Raw genomic sequence first — 10667 nt, forward strand, 5'->3', positions numbered from 1 at the left:
TGACTCGATACAGGCATTTTCTTACAAAATGGTGTATTGAACTTGGTTTCATAGCTAGCTACCCCTCTCACTACCATAAAAGTCGCATCAAATTCCATTATATTGACATCGATGCGTGAACAAAACAAACAGACACAATAGGTAAAAATGTCAAACATAGGGGTACAGCAGTCAACCTTTTGTTATAATCTTAATCACTATAAATACAAAAATATGTAACAAAGAAGCACAAACAGATATACATCAAATTTAACAATGGGGAAACCGGTTATCTTACATGTGTAATTCATTCAAGGTAAGCAACATGGATACATAATGTGTGTATTTGTATCGTTTATGATAGACAGAAAGAGAAAGAAACAACAGATGTCAGACTTACAGATGAGATGAATGTACTAAAAGAAAAACTGAAAATAAAACAAGAACAGGTAGATAACCTATCAAAGTAAGTTCTACTAACATGATCTCTAAAACAATTGTTAATTTTTAATGACAGAAAGATATACTAAAATATAAGGTCTACCACAAATGAATTAACGAGTACTAGTATGTCGGCAAGAAGAGGAACAAAGTTGGTTCCCACAATTCTGAAAATGAATAGCAGAGTACAAATATAATAACAACACAAATATTTTTATACTGGCGCGGACATAACCAATAACTTCATTCCTATAGAGTTTCCGATTGTAAAAAATGGTTTTGTGACAATGCAACTGTCGATATATATTTGTCTTGGTTTTCATATGATGCCTTAAATACTTTCCTCCATTTACTGCTCAGTGTGGTTTTCCCACGAGGCCGGTTTCACCAGCAGAGTAATCAGTTTTTCTGTATTGACATAATTTATCATTGAAATCGCCATAATTATAAATTAACTGTTTGCAAAACTTTTTTTTTTATTTCGAAATACTAAGGATTTTTTATCCCAAAAATTTGATTTTAGTGTTGTTTTAGTCGAATTTATTTCGTTCACATCAATAAATAACAAAAGCCTGTGGTTTAGACGGTCTTACGTAATATTTTGTCTGTTTTATTAGATTTCCTCTTTATTAAATGATCATGGAGTTTTGTCTTATTTTAAACGTTCTTTTCGTCTATATATGTTTTAAGGTATAAGAAGATGTGGTATGAGTGCCAATGAGACAACTCTCTATCCATGTCACAATTTAAGTAAACCATTATAGGTCAAAGTACTGTCCTCAACACGGAACCTTGGCTCACACCGAACAGCAAGCTATAAACTTTTAAGGCCCCAAAAAATTACTAATGTAAAACCATTCAAACGGGAAAACCAATCGTATGATCTACATAAAAGACTAGAAACAAGAAACACTAACAACCACATCAACAAACTACTGAAATCAGATTCTTGACTTAGGACAGGTGCATAAATTGCAGCGGGTTCAAACGTTTTAATGGTACCAAACCTCACCCTTATCTGAAATCATAGAAAGACATACTGTAAAATATCATTTGGAATGGCTTAGTTCAATCAAAAGACATATTAATACCCGTCATACACTGAACTAATCAATAAATAAAATAAGGGATTAATAGTTAAAGTAATAGTATTATATCGCTGTAAAATGTTAAATAATTTTATTTCATTTAACATGTTTAGATTATATCGAGAATTACAACTTAAGGAGAAAAAAGAAATTGAACTTTTGGACGAGATAAACAAGCTGAAAACAGATATAAAAGAAAAATACACCAGAGAAGTCGCATTGTAAGTCATACATTCATGAGACTGGATGGAATGGGTATAACCTGTAAAAAAACGTTTTTCACGTGTGCTAACTGAATATACAGAAAAGTAGATTATCACAGAAAAAATGTGAAATTTTTTTGCATTTATTGTCCTAGTCGAACTGACTGTCTGATAAATATAAAATGTTATAAGCTTTCTACATAAAAGGTGAATTACATCATAATTTCAGTAAATGTGTTAACAAAGAAGCACTTCATGGTGATAAGTGCACCATAGTCATTAAAGGATAGTAAGTGGTCGAAAAAATGTCAGTTGAAACTAAACTTGCATTAAATATTCCCCGGAAAAGTATCAAAACTATCCATCATACAATACTGTCTGCTAAAAAATTTAAATGCAACAGTTCTTTTGAATTCATACGTCTTTTATCATGACACCTTCGTATACAAAAAGTAACACATTTATCTTGTTTATAGCTTCTGTAAAAATATGAAGGAGTGGTTGGATTGCCAACCAGACAATTCTCCACAAGAGACATACTGAAAAAGAATTATAAAAATATAGGTTACTGTAGCCCTTCAACAATGATCAAAACTCATACCCTGTAGTCAGCTATGAGGTGTCCCAAATGAAAAAGTGAACCGTGTCTAACAAGAAATAACGGATTGATACATGTACAAAGCAATGAACAAAAGACAAATTTGATACCTAACAACCACTCAGTTACAGGCTCCTACATTAGGACAGAAATCATGTTTTTATAATGGTAACATTCCAAAGTTAAATTTTTTATTTGATTTTCTTTTTTGTGTAATTTAACGCCACTTTTAAGCACACCTTTTGAGCTATTTCATGGCTAATTTGTATTGGTAAAGGAAGCCGGAGTGCGTGGGGAAAACCACCGAGCTTCGATGTCTTTTTGAGATGAAACATAGAGATCATATCTGGGAACAGTACTAGTACTTAAAAAAAATATTTATAAATATGATATATCTCTCCAAAAAGAGGCGTGATTTGAGAAACTGCTGTATTTAAAAGTGAAACCTTTATGGCCTAAGACCTAGCCACTACTTAGTTACAGGCTCATAAATTAAGACAGAAATTATGTTTCTATAATGGTAACATTCCAAAGTTATATCAGTTTGACCATTTTATGCTCATTTTTTTTTCATTTATAGTACAGTTAATATATACGGAAGAATAATTCATTAAAAACTTTTGAATTGTCGGACAAAAGATTACGTATATATAAGTCCTCAATTCAATCGACAATTCATTTTTCAGGCACAAGCTTATATATACATTTGACTTTTTTTTTTTTTTATAAAACTGCAGTTCTAACAGTACATTTTCTTGAATTAAGGAAATTGACAGTGTTGATGGTATTTATTTGATTGTTTAATATATTACCGAATGAAAAAGTGTCAAATACTTTATTCTTATAAACTGAAAGTTACAAATAACCATATACATATTATACATACAACGATTTTAAATCCAATGATGAATATTGTAACCGGAGATAAAAGTATGGCCTTTAAATCATTGTTAAGACAAAACTGTAAAAACGTTTTGCCTTCTTATATGAGTGAGTGGTTGATTCAATATTGTGACATTCTATGCAACACATATAAATATTCTGTGTTTTGATATCGTTTATGTACAGAAAGAAACAGCACGAAACATCAGTTGCTAGACTGACCAAGGAAATGGATGTATCAAAAACTAATCTGATACGAGAACGAAAACTTCTAGAAAGGTAAGACGAATAAACTTTGACTTCTTCAAAAAGTTAAGTTGTGAATCTTTTTCCTTAACAGTTTAAAGGCTGAAACCCAGTCGAAATCAAACAAAACAATTATAGCTCTTTGTTCAAAAAAGATAAACAAGGCAACATTAGTTCATTTGAATTAGTTACATCTGTTCCTATGGGCTTTCAATTTTTTTTTATGACTATGCCTTGATTTATATTTTTAATGCATCAATTTGCATCTCTGCCACCGGAGATGTTTTGTTTGGTAACAATACCCCAAATGGGCAATAATTGCATCGAAACGGGGAAGGACGTCGAGTACAACTAATTATGATCAGACGTATTCGAGTTGACGATTTTGTCTTGTAAACGTATAAAAAATTTATTCGATACACCATATCGCTTCAGATTCTATTTATTTCATATATTTAGGCTATAGGTCAATATATTATCATTTAAAATTTACAGCACCAAAAGATGTTAGAATAACACATTTTTACTAAAAGTACTTGACGAAATACTTTTGTGGTAGATCTTAAAAATGCATGACTTCAAGAAACTTTTTTTTTTGTGTGTTTTTTTGGGGGTTAAACGTTACAAGACTTCAACCCCGAACGTTTTTAAGTATGCCTTTCCGAGATATTCCTGATATTAATCTATAGTATAAGTTTTATAAAAATCTTGCAAGAATTGTACCCGTGAGAGAACAAGACCAAACCGAAAGACGTACACACGGACGGACAGACGGACAGACAGACGGACGGGCAGACGGACGGACAGACGGACGGACGGGCAGACGGACGGGCAGACGGACGGACAGACGGACGGACGGACGGACGGACGGACGGACGGACGCAGGACATTTGTATACCATAATACGTCCCGTCAAAATTTTGACGAGCGTATAAAAAACAATTGTTCAGAGAACTATTGATGGTCTTTCCACCACTTACAACATATTTTGATGTGAAAATATTAAAAATTCAGTTGATATGTCAGTTCCTAGGACTTTTTTTTAAAACTTTTTTGGATTCGAGCGTCACTGATGAGTCTTTTGTAAACGAAACGCGTGTCTGGCGTATATATATCAAGTTTTGTCCTGGTATCTATGATGAGTTTTTTTACAACCACTGGGTCGATGCCACTGCTGGTGGAGATTTATTTCCCCGAGGGTATCACAAGCCCAGTGGTCAGCACTTTTTGTGCTGACATGAATTATCATTGATATTGTTATATCTATAAATTAACCGTTTACAAAATTCTGATTTTTTTTAAATACTAAGGCTTTTCTACCTCAGGCATAGATTACCTTAGCTGTATTTGGCAACACTTTTAGGAATTTTGGATCTCAATGCTCTTCAACTTCGCACTTTATTTGGCTTTTTTTTTTTTTTTAACTTTTTTGGATTCGAGCGTCACTGATGAGTCTTTTGTAGACGAAACGCGCGTCTGGCGTATATATAAAATTTAGTCCTGGTATCTATGATGAGTTTATTAATGATGTCTAAATATGTATTTGGAACAAGGGTAAAAATATAGAACGTCCAATTAACCTTTGATCTTGACCTCAATTTTAAGGTCATAGACTAAGGATCTCAAATCAAAAGACACTAGTTCCTTAATATGTATAGTTCATGAGTAATATCACTTTACGCATAATTCTAAATATAAGAGGGGCAAAAGCTCCCATTTATTGTCTACGCAAATTTAATCTATCTCTTCTTCATACAGTTCCGTCTTATGTTTCTTTGAATCCTTCTTCTTTAATAATTTTTTAATCATTGAACTTGTTTGTCTGTCAAATTTTTTATCTGTCACCTCATAAGTCATTTTATCTTATAACATATTTAAAATATCATCTCTGTTATACTCACGGTCCATGATTACAACTGCATTACCTTTATCCGCTTCTTTTATAATTATTGATTTATCTGATTTTAAATTTTGTAAAGCTGTTTTCTCCTCGTGGGTTAAATTGTCCTTGATATTTTTATTGGTTGTAAGTGAATTTGTTTTTAATAATCTAATTTTAAAAACTTAAACTGACATTAGTAGTCTCTCTTGTATTTGTTAACGTCATGCTATTAATTGTTAACGTCAATCAATTGTTTTATATACAAGTCACATTACCTGAAGATCTGTGAAAGCAGTGAAAGTAATAGTAAAACTGATGAATTGAAACCGTTATTATCTTTTAACAATTTTCTTATATATACATGTATATACATAATGTACACAGCCATGTATCACTATCATTGCTGGTGATCCGATGGATAAATCTGTTGTAGAGTTGTCACTGACTCAGACGTACTTATATATCTATAAATATATATATATATATATATATACATAAATGTCTAAGACTAACTTAAACACGCTAAGTTAATACATTAAAAAGATCTTTTAGATTTTAAATAGAAATACGCAATATTTCGCTAAACAAATTAGCTTCATCAGACGTGTGCATCTCTCAAGGTGAAATCGTATGCATGACAAAAACATATTTTTGTAGCTTAATCTTTACATGATTTGAGGGAAAGTGTAACATATTTACCAATACACAAAAAATAAAGAAGTAAGGCAAATGGTTGTGAAAGTATTACGATTCGGTCTTTGTTTACACCTGCAGTTAAACATATACTCATTTTTGTAGCTTGATTTATACAAGATTTGAAGGAAAGTGTAACATATTTAACAATACACAAAATATAAAGAGGTAAGGCAAATGGTTGTGAAAGTATTACGATTTGGTCTTTGTTTACACCTGCAGTTTTAAACATATACTCAAGGAGCGGACGTCGATAAGAGATTGGACGTCAATCTTTGTCGAGTAAAATCTATTAAAATTCAGACCAATTCAAACTGGTTCAATAAAAAATAGTAGAGTCGAGTACATGTGTAAGACTCAGATTGACGTCCGGTCTCTTATCGACGTCCGCTCCTCAAATCGATGTCCAAATCTGACGTCACAATAAAATATCCTCAAATCGACGGCCAATGTTATGCCTGTCATATCTAATCGACGTCCGTTTTGAACACACGATACAAAATTGAACTGAACCGATATCAGCAGAAACCTTAAGACTTTAAAACATATTATTTGTGACACATAAAATCTATTTATCTATTTTTTTTTTTATTTTTTACCTACTGGTATGTAAAAAGGTTGATTATCAATTAAAATTAAGAAGATGTGATATGATTACCAATGATACAACTAATACTATCCACCAGAGTTCAAGTAAAGTGAATGTAAGCAATTATAGCCTTATTATAGGCAACTGTACAGCTTAAAACAATGATAAAAAAAAACTTCCGTAAAGTCGGCTATAAAAGACCACGACAGGAATAATATAAACATTTAAAATTAGAAAACTAGCGGTCTTATTTATAACGAAACTATTGAGAAAACAAATATGACAGACATAAAAAGTAAGATCACAAAAATACTGAACTTAGAGTAAAATCTAATCGGAAAGTCCATAATCACATGGCAAAATCAAATAACAAAACACATAAAAAACGAATGGACAAGAACTGTCATATTCCTGACGTGGTACAGGCATTTTCAAATGTTGAAAATGGTGGATTAAACCTGGTTTTTTAACGCTAACCCTCTCACTTTGATGACAGTCTCATTAAACATGTTAAATTCCGTTATATTTACAATGATTCGTGAACTAAACAGACATAATAAATAAAATAGTCAAAATATGGGTACAGCAGTCATCATCGTGTAACAATTTTTAAAGGAACAATTTAACAGAACACAAAAACATCTATCTACAAACACATTCATTGATTCGCGTGTCTGACCAACTTACAATGTAACCCACTGTACAACATACAATGTAACCCATTGTACAACAGGCAAATTAAGAATGTGGCGGGGTTAAACATGTGTATAGGCACGTAACCCTCCGCTAACCTAGAACAGTGGTGTAACAGCACAACATAAAAACATAATGTCAATTTCTTGAGTATATGCTTAAATGCAGGTGTAAACAAAGACCGAATCGTAATACTTTCACAACCATTTGCATAACTTCTTTGTATTTTTTTGTATTGTTGAAGATAGACTAATGCCCTCTGGATGTCTATTGGTTTTCTTTGTCGTTGAGTTGTTTTTCTCATTGATTTACACTTGCATGCATCTCATTTATTAATAGGAATAGGAAACAATATACTACAATGTAGGTCGATTGGACTTACTTTTTCATCAAGATAAATATTAATATGCATGTTTATTCTCAATTTTATGTTACCTACTTCAGGTTTAAAAAAATCTATATGAAAAGTATGTATTATAAATGTTTGAAAATTTAGTTGTAATAATCTTGAACCCTACAAAACATGTACATGTATAAGTGTAAGTTCATTAATCAAACATACGTCGTTTTAGCAATACATGACGTAACATTGGACGTCGAGAAATGTATAAAATATTGTAGGTCGATTTGATAATGTGACGTCAGATTCTTACGTCGATTTAAAAAAACGACGTCAATTAGAGACCGGATGTCGATCTGAGTCTGACACATATATATTCTATTTCAAACTTTCATTGGTTTGTTGTGATTTATAACTGCAATTTATGATTTCAAGATACTTGTGTCATATAATTTGCAGAACAGTGTTAAACCTCAACACTTTATTAAGTTCAAACTTTTTTCCGAGTGATCTTCTCTGTATCGTTTTCAATTTTGATATTCATTCACTACCTTTACAGAAATGCAAGTAAAAACATCATTAATCACGTCCTTGTGAAATGCTGTTAAAACCGTCTTCTGACAATGTTAACAACATAGTAAAAATAAGAGTTTATAGAATATACTACTATATTTTAGTACGATCAGTAAACAGAAGGCCTCAAGTATACAAACGAGGTGATAACGGTATTGTATTTGAAGTTTAAACTATTTCAAACATGGGTTTTACTGTCGCATTTACAAGGCGTATGCATAATTCAAGAACTGATGTTGCTGTCTTCTGCAACTAAGCAAGGGGTCGTTGGCGTTATCAATATGCTTCAAGACTAAGTGTCAAATGAAAACACACGTTTTTTCAGGCTTCTTTTTTGCCTTTTAATATTAAGATAAAATGATTCTTGATTTTTTTTATTTTGTTTTGAGACCCAAATATTACCAATGCCAAAATAAGGTAAAATTCCGAGTCAGCCTTTTCCCGCCATATTTTAAATCTCAAATATCTTTAAAAGGAGGTCCATGACCTATCAATACTTTTGGCTTATCTTTATCCTTAATTGATGCTCTACCAGCTTATAGTATCAATTTTAATTTCTTAATTTCTTAATTTTTACCTTACCCTACCTTAAAACATCCTTAAAGCTCATCAGGTCCCACAAAATTTCGTTCCGGTACCAAGTCAGAAATGTGATGTTTATCTATTTGTGTATGCCTATTTTTGCGAAGGAATCAATTTGATTGATTGTTACAGTGGTCTTTCCCTATGCCAAATACATTTGGTAATTCCTGTTTTCCTTTTTATATATTTATATATTAGAATGACGAAGAAACCATGTTTGTCTATTATTTTAGAATCAGAGAGGTCGAATCCTATCGGAAGGCCTCTGTCAATGTACTCGATCTAAGAGAGGGAAGAGCCATTCTTTCACAGTTTGTTTTAAAATTGCTAGATACTCTTGATATTCCTAATATTCTTGATAATCTTGTGATCAGTTTCATCATAGATCCACTTTCGCAAAAGTTGTTACAGATTCATATCAGAGAAATTAAGATACGATCTAAATATTCTTAAGAAGAGGCATCAGATATGTTGGTATTTCTAGTTTCATATATTACGCACATTAACATTTTTTTATCTGGAGCTAGAAGACAAATTTTGTGAAAGATTTGATATATCATGAAATAATTATAGTTGTAGTTGTTTTTCTTTATAGCCACGATGAAAGTAACGCTGATTGTAAAAGTGCCGTGTTGGTGCTTATTGGATTCCCTGGTAGTGGTAAAAGTGAAACCAGCAATACACTTATTGGTAAACGAGATTTTAAAGCCGAACTGCAAAATTTCGGTCCGGAATTACATCAGGAGGTGAACTCCGTCTTCGGCGATTTACATGTAAATGTTAGAGATATACAAAGTTTTGAAAGCTTAAATGAATTTGTGGATATCTACAATTCTTTAATCGATTTAGAGTGCCGGAAAGTCGTATTTGGACTCACAATTGGAATTGGTAGAATTCCAACCGGATATACTGACACGCTAAAAAGTTTATTTAAAGATAATGGAATTGGGCAACATCTTACGCGAAGAACATTTATAATTTTTACAAAAGTTGATGAACTGCTAAGATATGATGAAGTATCTTATAAGGATAAATTTGATAAATGGCTGAGAGATGCAGAACAGATCAATCAACTAATCATCTCATTGAAATTAAGATATTGCGTTATTCAAAATAAACTGTCAGGTGAAAAACGGCTACAACAGGCTTACCTAGTAATTCAGCCGTTAAAATGCATATTACAAGATGGCAATGAGCAGGAAACATGGTCCGAGGTAAATTCGACTTGTCATGGCTCCACAAAATCAGAAGATGACAACAACGAGACGAGACCATTCAGTGAAATTATGGAAAAGGAATTTAAACTAAATTTGAGTCAAGCAATGTGTTGGATTAAGCTATTGAAAAATGAAAAGGATAGAAATATAAAGCTGGAGATCCTGAATCAGTTCTTAATACTTTATAAAATTGAAACGACGCAAAGTAATCGTGACAATGCTGAAAGATTACTGCGTGAATTTGAATCTGATGAAAAAGAAATTGAATCTGATGAAGGACAAAGGGACAACAAATCTTTCTTAAAATTGTGTGTCGTAATATATAATTATTTAAAAAAATAAATGTCATGTACATTAATCGTATTAATCATGATTGCAGGGTTAAATGATTATTTTCCTCACTGACACGTTGATGTTAGTTTGAAGACAGTGTGAATGAATTGTGTTTATCAGTACTAGATGTATCGAGAAATGTTAATTATTGTGAAAGTCATTTTTATTCGTAGGGTTCTAATTTTTGTGGTTTTCGTGATTGGGTTCAGCCACGAATTCAAATTCCAAACACAATGTAAAATTTCCTTTCCAGTTACAATATGACAATCAATAATAATGAGTCAACTGTGATAATATCGATATCATTAACATTTTTTTCAAACTTCTA

At 32.0% G+C, this 10667-nt stretch overlaps 1 long non-coding RNA gene across 1 annotated transcript; it reads left to right on the forward strand.

Moving 5' to 3' along the window:
- The first annotated feature begins 343 nt into the window (after positions 1–343).
- On the forward strand, positions 344–10364 carry LOC143059111 (uncharacterized). Its single transcript, XR_012973387.1, has 4 exons — positions 344–445; positions 1622–1729; positions 3378–3470; positions 9385–10364. It is a non-coding gene; the product is annotated as an uncharacterized LOC143059111 (long non-coding RNA).
- Positions 10365–10667: the final 303 nt, after the last annotated feature.

This window comes from Mytilus galloprovincialis, chromosome 14, assembly GCF_965363235.1.
Source record: "Mytilus galloprovincialis chromosome 14, xbMytGall1.hap1.1, whole genome shotgun sequence".
Taxonomy (NCBI): Eukaryota; Metazoa; Mollusca; class Bivalvia; order Mytilida; family Mytilidae; genus Mytilus; species Mytilus galloprovincialis.